This window comes from Triticum aestivum, chromosome 5D (assembly GCF_018294505.1).
Source record: "Triticum aestivum cultivar Chinese Spring chromosome 5D, IWGSC CS RefSeq v2.1, whole genome shotgun sequence".
NCBI lineage: Eukaryota > Viridiplantae > Streptophyta > Magnoliopsida > Poales > Poaceae > Triticum > Triticum aestivum.
Window position 1 is genome coordinate 435,087,590 of NC_057808.1, and position 10,779 is coordinate 435,098,368.

Sequence of the window (10,779 nt, forward strand, 5' to 3'; positions counted from 1 at the left end):
ACTTCGGCGCCACCGAGAGAGAGGAGGAGAGGTTCTCCCCCTTGTGCTTCCTCCTCCATGGCCTCCCCCTTGGATGGGGAGAGGTTCTCCCTCTGGTCCTTGGCCTTCATGGTGATGATGGCCCCTTCGGGATCCTCCTCCATGGCCTCCGGTGATGATGGCCCCCTCCGGCAGGGTGCCAGAGAGGGCCTAGATTGATTTCTCGTGGCTACACAGGCTTGCGGCGGCGGAACTTCCGATCTAGGTTAAATCCCGAAGGTTTCTATACTTATAGGAGAAGTTGGCGTTGATTTCACGTCAGGGGGGCCCTCAGGGAGTCCACGAGGCAGGGGGCGCGCACCAGGGCGGTGGGCGCGCCCCCACCCTCGTGGGGCCCAGGACTCCCCTCCGGTAAATTTTTGCTCCAGTATTTTTCGTATTTTCCAGAAAAATTCTTCGTTGATTTTCATCGCATTCCAGAACTTTTATTTCTGCACAAAAACAACACCATGGTAGTTCTGCCGAAAACAACGTCAGTCCGAGTTAGTTCTAATCAAATCATATCAAAATCATATAAAACTATTGTAAACGCGGCATGAATGCTTCATAAATTATAGATACGTTGAAGACGTAACATCATCCCCAAGCTTAATTCCTACTCGTCCTCGAGTAGGTAAATGATAAAAGAAATAATTTATGAAGTGTGAATGCTAGCAAGTGCACAAGTTTGATCAATGATAATTTCAATCACCTTTTCTAGCATCATTATATGTCATAACAGTAGCTCATCTCATAAAACTTTTCATGATCAAGTAACAAGCTATTCACATGTTAAAGTATAGATCATAAACTTTCTTGAAACTAACAAACTATATTCTCAGTCATCAAACAATTGCAATTCATCTTATTTTCAGGAAGGGTCTATGTCAGAGCTTTGATTTAGCAAACTCCACATACTCAACTATCATTTAATCTTTATTGCTAACACTCACGTGATATTTATGGGTTCAAAGTTTTAATCGTACGCAGAGAAAGATAGGGGCTTATAGATTCGCCTCTCAACCTTTTACCTCAAGGGTAATGTCAACAATAATAGTTCATGATAACTTACATCCAATTGGACATATATATCAGGATCTTTCCAACACAATGTGCTTGCCAAAGGATAAAATGTAAAAAAGGAATGGCGAAGATCACCATGACTCTTGCATAAGGTAGAAGATAAAAGTAAAAGATAGGCCCTTCGCAGAGGGAAGCAGAGGTTGTCATGCAATTTTAAGGTTGGATGCACAAAATCTTAATGCAAAAGAACGTTACTTTATATTGCCACTTGTGATAGGGACCTTTATTATGCAGTCCGTCGCTTTTATTGCTTCCATATCACAAGATCGTATAAACCTTATTTTCTCCACACTAATAGATCATACATATTTAGAGAGCAATTTTTACTGCAAGTACCGATGACAACTTACTTGAAGGATCTTACTCAATCCATAGGTAGGTATGGTGGACTCTCATGGCAAAACTCATTTTAAGGGATGTTCGAAAGCACAAGTAGTATTTCTACTTGGTGCAAAGAATTTGGCTAGCACGAGAGGGAAATGCAAGCTCAACATGTTGGATGATCCAAGACAATATAACGTTTCAGATATAGGAAAACATAACCCATTAAGTTGTCTTCCTTGTCCAACATCAACCTTTTAGCATGTCATATTTTAATGAGTACTCACAATTACAAAAGATGTCCAAGATAGTATATTTATATGTGAAATCTCTCTTCCTTCAATATTATTTCATGAATTATTCAAGTGACCAATTCTACGTTTGCTAACTTTCAATAAGTTTACTACCTATACTTATTATGTGTGAAGTCATTACTCCCCATGTTATAAGCATATGAAACATATATAAATTCAGATTTATGATATTCAATTCATTCAACCATTTACTCATACGGTGTACATGAAGCACGTGAGTCAATGACAAACTACTCCAAAAAGATATAAGTGAAGAACACTGAGTAGGCAAATAATTAACTAGCCATGCGAGGATTCTATTTCATTCAATATTTCAGATCCAATGATTTTATTCAAACAGCAAGTAAAATTGAAAATACGCTCCAAGCAAAACACATATCATGTGACGAATAAAAATATAGCTCCGAGTAAGGTATACCGATAGTTTTGAAGACGAAAGAGGGGATGCTTTCCGGGGCATCCCCAAGCTTAGGCGCTTGAGTCTTCCTAGAATATTACCTTGGGGTGCCTTGGGCATCCCCAAGCTAAGGGCCTTTCCACTCCTTATTCTCCTCATGTCGATATCTCACCCAAAGCTTGAAAACTTCAATCACACAAAACTTAACGGAAGTTCATGAGATATGTTAGTATGATAAAGAGCAAACCATTCACTTTGGTACTGTCAAAGACAAGGTTCATAAATTTTCTCACACAATTCCTACTGTATCATATCATTTCTACAATTTATATTGAGAAATATAAGCCATAGAAACTAGAAAACAAGCAAACTACGCGATGAAAACAGAATCTGTCAGAAACAGAACAGTCTGTAATGATCTGAACAGAAACCATACTTATGCTACTCCAAAAATTATGAAATAAATTGGTAGACGTGAGGAATTTGTATATTAATATTCTGCAAAACGAATCAACTCAAAATCACTCTTCTGTAAAAAATGGCAGCTAATCTCGTGAGCGCAAAGTTTCTGTTTTTTACAGCAAGATCACATTAACTTTCACCCAAGTCTTACTTGGCACTTTATTGAAACAAAAGCTATAAAATATGATTACTACAGTATCTTAATCATGTAAACACACAAAAACAGTAAGGGTAAATATTGGGTTGTCTCCCAACAAGCGTTTCTCTTTAATGCCTCTTTGCTAGGCATGATGATTTCAATGATGCTCACATAAAAGATAAGAATTGAAACATAAAGAAAGCATCATGAAGAATATGACTAGCACATTTAAATCTAACCCACTTCCTATGCCTAGGGATTTTGTGAGCATATAATTTATAGGAACAAGAATCAACTAGCATTGGAAGGCAAAACAAGTATAACTTCAAAACTTTAAGCACATAGAGAGGAAACTCGATATTATTGCAACTCCTACAAGCATATATTCCTCCCTCATAATATTTTTCAGTAGCATCATGAATGAATTCATCAATATAACCATCACATAAAGCATTCTTTTCATGACCTACAAGCATAGAAATTTTTCTACTTTCCACATAAGCAAAATTCTTCTCATTCAGAATAGTGGGATCACTAATTCCTAAAGTTGACACTCTTCCAACCCCACTTTAGATTATAGTATTATTCATACTCCATAAGATATAAGTGAAGTTCATGGAGCATTCTAGGATTAATATAGACTATCCAATATTCAAGCTCAAAATATATAAGTGAAGCACACGATGCATTCTATAAAATCATACTCAAAAGATTTAAGTGAAGCACAAAGAGCAATTCTATAAGATCATACTTAAAATATATAAATGAAGCACATGAAGCATTATATAAATCAATGAAGGGCTATCTCATACTAGCATGGTTCTTAAAAAAAATAAAATCACCAAGGACACAAATCATGTGAACAAAACAAAAACCGAGGTATACCGATATTTGTTGAAGAAGAAAGATGGGATGCCAACCGGGGCATCTCCAAGCTTAGATGCTTGAGTATCCTTTGAAATATTTACTTGGGGTGCCATGGGCATCCCCAAGCTTGAACTCTTGCCTCACTTTATTCTTCTCATATTGATAGCTCCTCGATCTTCGAACACTTCATCCACACAAAACTTTAACAAAAACTTTGTGAGATCCGTTAGTGTAATAAAGCAAATCACTACCTTTAGGTACTGTTGCAAAATTATTCTTTATTTATATTGGTGTTAAAACTAATGTATTCCAACTTCTCTATGGTTCATACCCCCCGATACTAGCCATAGATTCATCAAAATAAGCAAGCAACACACATAAAACAGAATCAGTCAAAAACAGGACAGTCTGTAGTAATCTGGAAGTTTAATATACTTATGTAACTCCAAAAAATTTAAATAAATTTTAAAATTTAAAAAATTTGTACAGAAGTAATGTTCATAAAGTTTCAGACCCATTTGACCTTCCAGTAAAAAATGTAAAATCACGCGCTACAGCCAAAGTTTCTGTTTTTGGTCTGCACATAGTAAACAAGCAATCTAATCATTCTAAAACAAAAGCTTGGTACATTATTTTTATAATACAATGGATATACACAAGGGGATAATTATTTACAGAGAAACTTCCATGAAAAATTCTACATTGTTTCCGTGAGCATGAACACAAGTGCTCAAGCTCGACCCTCACTTCTTCAATGCATAACTTTCCAATCACTTCTCTTTTTTTTGAAAAACTTTAGGTATGAGAGGCAAGTAATTTTTTTTGGTGTTTTCATTTTTTAAATTTTTTTGTATGTTTCACCCACGACTAAAAAGAAACAAAAAGGAAAAACAAAATCTACTTAGTGAACAAAGCAAACAAGCATACACGAGAATATCAACCCCACGCTATTGCTCCCCGGCAACGGCGCGAGAAAAGAGCTTGATAATCCCCAAGTGCAGGGAATCATCGTAGCAATTCCCAAAGGTGGAAGTGATAAGTATGGAGTGTCGAACACACAAGGAGATAAAGGTAAGCTCAATATTCTCTCAAGCCCTATCTGCCACCGATACGACTCTACGTACACTGAATGTTTGCTTCCAACTAGAAACGAGAAATAAAACTACGTTGTGGGTATGAAGAGGATAACTTTGCATGGTATCGGAGAGCTAAAATATAAAAGTAGGTGCTATTATCATAAAGTTAGAATATATTACTAAATATTATAAATAGCGAGTGTGGAATAATGATGGGTTGATGTGCGGAATTGTCCTAGGCAATCGTTAACAAGACCGGTAATCACTATTGCAATTTCATATGAGGGAGAGGCATAAGCTAACATACTTTCTCTTCTTGGATCATATGCACTTATGATTGGAACTCCATCAAGCATCCGCAACTACTAAGGATCATTAAGGTAAAACCCCAACATAGCATTAACATATCAAGTCCCCTTTATCCCATACGCCACAACCCCCTTACTCGGGTTTATGCTTCTGTCACTCAAACAATCCGCTATAAGCGAATCATGAACGTATTGCAACACCCTACAGCGGGAATCCCTCACGCTTGAGCGACACGGAGGGCACCATAGGACAGCACGAAAATAAAACATACAACTCGTACCAATCTAGATCATCAATCAACCCAAAGACAAAGGATATCTACTCAAAACATCATAGGATGGCAACACATCATTGGATAATAATATGTGGCATAAAGCACCATGTTCAGGTAGGGATTACAGCGGGGTGTGGGAGAGTGGACCGCGTAAAATAGATGAGCACTACTGGAATTAGCTTCTTTGCCGTCCGCCATGGCAAACGGCAAAGGCATGGATCATGGACGGCAAACTTCTTTGCCGTCCGCCAGCAAACGGCAAACTGTCCGTCTAAACACGTGCCAGCAAAGGCCTTCTTTGCCGTCCGCTTCCTCGAAACGGACGGCAAAGGATTTTGCCGTCCGCCATCTGAGGCCAGCAGACGGCAAAGACAACGGACGGCAGTGCGGTGGCGTGAGAGCCGTTAGGGGGTTAACGGCGCTCTTTGCCGTTTGCCAGCGGACGGCAAAGAGTCAAAGCTCTTTGCCGTCCGCTGACAGACGGCAAAGAGCTCAGCTAGGCAGTACTGGGAAGCAGCCACGTGGCCAGCTATGCCATCCGCTGGCACACCGCAAAGTGATTTGAATCTTTGCCACCCGCTGGTAGACGGCAAAGTGACCAAATAGGCAGCCAGTGTTCCCAGGTTTTACAGTAGCTGCCACGTGTCCTCTTTGCCGTCCGCTAGCAGACGGCGAAGCTCTTTGCCGTCTGCTAGCGGACGGCAAACAAGCTACATATCCCCTGTTTTTATTTGAATCCATTTAATTTCATAGCACAGGTATGCGAATGATGCACAATTACTTTCGCATCGGAGGCTGCTTTAAACGATTAATATATGATCTATTTGAAGCTGCTACAGGTATGTGAATGATGCACAATTACTTTCACATCGGAGGAGTAGCCGCCGATCTACCTTATGGATGGATCGATATATATGTTCAGCTTCAAATAGATGCATTCATAGCACAAGACTACTACTCAAGCTGCTTTATATACTCATCACCAATATATTGCAGGGTTCATCATGACAGGGGCTTTTACTCATGGAGCTATTTTTTTCATTAGGGATTACAATCCGGAACAGAATGAGGATAATGTATTGGCAAGAATGTTAGACCATAAAGAAGCTATCATATCTCATTTAAGTTGGGCTAGCCTCTTTCTAGGATTCCATACCTTGGGCCTTTATGTTGATAACGACGTCATGCTTGCTTTTGGTACTCCAGAAAAGCAAATCTTGATCGAACCTATATTTTCCCAATGGATACAATCTGCTCATGGCAAGACGACATATGGGTTCGATATACTGTTATCTTCAACGAATGGCCCCGCTTTCAATGCGGGTCGAAGCCTATGGTTGCCCAGATGGTTGAATGCTGTTAATGAGAATAGTAATTCGCTTTTCTTAACAATAGGACATGGGGATTTCTTGGTTCATCATGCTATTGCTCTAGGTTTGCATACAACTACATTGATTTTTAGTAAATGGCGCTTTAGATGCACGCGGTTCCAAATTAATGCCAGATAAAAAGGATTTTGGATACAGTTTTCCTTGTGACGGCCCAGGGCGTGGTGGTACTTGTGATATTTCTGCTTGGGACGCATTTTATTTGGCAGTTTTCTGGATGTTAAATACCATTGGGTGGGTTACTTTTTATTGGCACTGGAAACATATCACATTATGGCAGGGCAACCTTTGACAATATAATGAATCCTCCACTTATTTGATGGGATGGTTAAGAGATTACCTATGGTTAAACTCTTCACAACTTATCAATGGATATAATCCTTTTGGGATGAATAGTTTATCGGTATGGACGTGGATGTTCTTATTTTGACATCTTGTTTGGGCTACTGGATTTATGTTCTTAATTTCCTGGTGGGGGTATTGGTAGGAATTAATTGAGACTTTAGCATGGGCTCATGAACGCACACCTTTAGCTAATTTAATTCGCTGGAGAGATAAGCCCGTGGCTCTTTCCATTGTGCAAGCAAGATTGGTTGGTTTAGCTCACTTTTCCGTGGGTTATATATTCACTTATGCAGCTTTCTTGATTGCCTCAACATCAGGCAAGTTTGGTTAATTTAGTTTTTTTGTACTGTATCAGCACCTAGTTCATTACTCTTGATAGAGAGGGAGGATCTGCCTTTTTAGATTTCTTTTTCTATTTATTTTTCCATCTAGGATTTGAACCGTATACTTGGTAATAATAGCAACGACACATTATGGCAAAAAAAGTTTGATTCAGAGGGAGAAGAAGTGGCAGAAATTAGAGCAGAAATATCATTTTATTCATCAATCTTAAAAAAAAGATAAGAAGCAAAGTTTCTCCCTTGAGTTTGAGTGAAAAAACGAAAATGCGAAAAAAATTGCAATCCCTACCGCGTAATAGTGCACCTACACGCCTTCATCGACGTTGTTATTTGACCGGAAGACCTAGAGCTAACTATCGATATTTTGGGCTATCCGGACACGTACTTCGAGAAATGGTTTATGAGTGTTTGTTACCACGTGCAACAAGATCCAGTTGGTAAGGATAAAATACCCTTTCGTATTTGTATGGATTTCTGGAATTGATAATCATAGAGGAGCCCTCTTTACCATTCTGTATAAATGGACTATTCTATTTGTATAGATATTTGTAGAGGGGCGTATCCAACCCTCTTTTATCCACTAGTTACCCCTCTTTAGTTTAAGAGTATAGAGCAGTTTGGTAGCTCATAAGGCTCATAACCTTGGGGTTGCGGGTTCGATTCCCACTACCGGCTCCATAATCCTTCTTTATGATATATGCATGATATAATATATACATCATGCATTTGTATCTGGATTTTTTGATTTCCTAAAAGATTTTTGCTCTAACAGTTTTTTCTCGGAAGAAGCAAAAAAATAAAAGAAAGAATAAAATATGAAAGAAAAGCATCCCTTGTCTAATGGATAGGTCAGAGGTCTTCTAAACCTTTGGTATAGGTTCAAATCCTATTGGACGCAATCTTAGTTCTATCTATTCTTTAAATAACTATACTAAACTAAAAACAACGAAAACTTTTTTGCATGATTCAAATGAAAAAGCTTTCTCAACGATTCCTATTCAACTAACAAGAGTAGACATGCAAAATTTATTTGTTACTGAAGAGAAAACCGTTCCAGCTGTTCGCGAATAGCTTCCTTCAAAAGGATTTCCGCTTGCTCGGTGAATGTCTTGCTAGAAGATATAATTTCTTGGAATTGAGGTTTAGTATCTTTTAGATGTTTACATAACTCATCCAGAAATTTATTTACCTGTTCAATTTCTAACAAATCAAGATATCCTCTTGTTCCGGTATAAATAGTAGCCATCTGCTCTTCCACTGGGAGAGGATTTGCCTGGGATTGTTTAAGCAATTCCCTTAATCGACGACCCCTTGCCAATTGATTCTGACTTGTTTTATCGAGAGCAGAGGCGAATTGTGCAAAGGCTTGTAACTCTGCGAATTGCGCTAGTTCCAATTTTGATTTTCCAGCTACTTGTTTCATGGCTTTAATTTGAGCCGCGGATCCTACTCTGGAAACAGAAATACCCACATTAATAGCGGGTCGAATTCCGGCATTGAATAGATCCGCAGATAAGAATATTTGTCCATCTGTAATGGAGATTACATTAGTAGGAATATAGGCAGAAACATCTCCAGATTGAGTCTCGACTATTGGGAAAGCGGTCATACTTCCTTCGCCTAAAAGAGAATTTAATTTACCAGGTCTTTCTAAAAGGCGTGAATGCAAATAAAAAACATCCCCTGGATAAGCCTCACGGCCGGGAGGTCTTCTTAATAGAACGGACATTTGGCGAGAAGCTTGTGCCTGTTTGGAGAGATCATCATAAATTATTAAAGTATGCCGTTGCGGTACATAAAATACTCAGCCAGGGCTGCTCCCGTATAAGGAGCGAGGTATTGTAATGTAGCAGGTGAATCCACCATTTCAGCTAGTACAATAGTGCATTCCATGGCCCCCTCCTCATGGAAAGTAGTTACTACTTCAGCTACGGAGGATGCTCTTTGACCGATAGCTACATAAACAGATATTACACCTTGCCCGTTTTGATTGAGAATTGTATCTGTGGCTACTGCTGTTTTGCCAGTCTGTCTGTCCCCAATAATTAACTCTCGCTGACCGCGCCCTATAGGGATCATCGAATCGATAGCAATAAGCCCTGTTTGAAGAGGTTCGTATATGGAACGCCTGGAAATTATACTTGGAGCAGGTTCAATTAAGCGAGATTCGGAAGCTATAATTTCGCCTTTCCCATCAATAGGTTTAGCCAGAGCATTTACAACACGACCCAAGTAAGCCTCACTCACGGGTATCTGAGCAATTCTTCCTGTTGCTTTTACAAAACTTCCCTCTTGTATCATCAACCCATCGCCCATTAATACAATCCCAACATTTTTGGGTTCCAAATTCAGAGCAATACCCCTAGTACCTTCTGCAAATTCGACCAATTCACCTGACATTATTTCACCAAGACCTATAATATGAGCAATCCCATCCCCCACTTGAACTACGCGACCTATATTCACTACAAAAAAAAGACACATCCGTGACATTTTGGGCCGAACAATTTTTTTTTCTGTCATACATATGACACTTCTATGACGATAATTTGTGACAAAACCCGGTATCATCATAGATGTGGTGGGCTCCTACTTCCATGACAAAAAAATCATGACAGAAAATGGGCTTTTCGTCCTGGGCGGGCCGGAGACGCAGCTGCATGACATTCTTTGGGCCGTCCATGACGGAAAAAACCGTGGTAGAAGTGAGGGCGAGGAAAATTTCAGGGAGTTCCCGGTTACGGTGGGAGGTCAGGGGCCGAGCGATGCGCGTTTCTCTCGTACATGTATGCGCGTGTGTTCGAGGCGTTGGCTCTAACTGAACCCGAGCGAGGCGTTGGGCTCTAACTGAACCCGAGCGATTGCACTGCAGGCTACGCGTTACTGAACCCGAGCGATCGATCGATGGCTGTTAACTGAACCCGATCGAGCGATTCCTTCGCTACTGCTGCTAACTGAAGCCGATCGATGCTGCCTCTGGGATGAACAGTGAGTGTTGTGAGGGGTTTGGATGAACAGTGAGCGGTGGCGTTGCCTCTGGATGAACAGGACCCCGTGGTGTGGTGGAGGGCTGGATGAACAGTAGACGGTGGAGGGGTGCCCGTGGAGGGGTGGTTGAACAGGACCCTGTGGTGTGGAGGGCTGGATGAACAGTAGACGGTGGAGGGGTGCCCGTGGAGGGGTGGTTGAACAGTAGCCGGTGGAGTACCGCGCGGTGGAGGCTAGATGAACAGGAGCCCGTGGAGGCTGGAGGAGGTCGACGGTAGCCCGTGGAGGCTGGAGGCGGTTGACGGTGGAGATGAACAGTATCCCGTGGAGTCCCATTTTGCGGTACGCCACACCCCTCCTGATGAACAGGACCCCCGTTTCGATCGTAGGAGGTCCGTTTCGTCCGTTTTGCGGTACGCCACACCCCTCCCGATCAACAGGACCCCCGTTTCGACCA

General features: G+C 40.6%; 2 pseudogenes; one reads left to right on the plus strand and one right to left on the minus strand.

Moving 5' to 3' along the window:
• Positions 1–238: 238 nt before the first annotated feature.
• LOC123125329 (photosystem I P700 chlorophyll a apoprotein A2-like) lies at positions 239–7,345 on the plus strand (annotated as a pseudogene).
• A 995-nt stretch (positions 7,346–8,340) lies between these two features.
• The window catches only part of LOC123125328 (ATP synthase subunit alpha, chloroplastic-like), a 23,558-nt pseudogene continuing 21,119 nt past the window's right edge, over positions 8,341–10,779 (minus strand).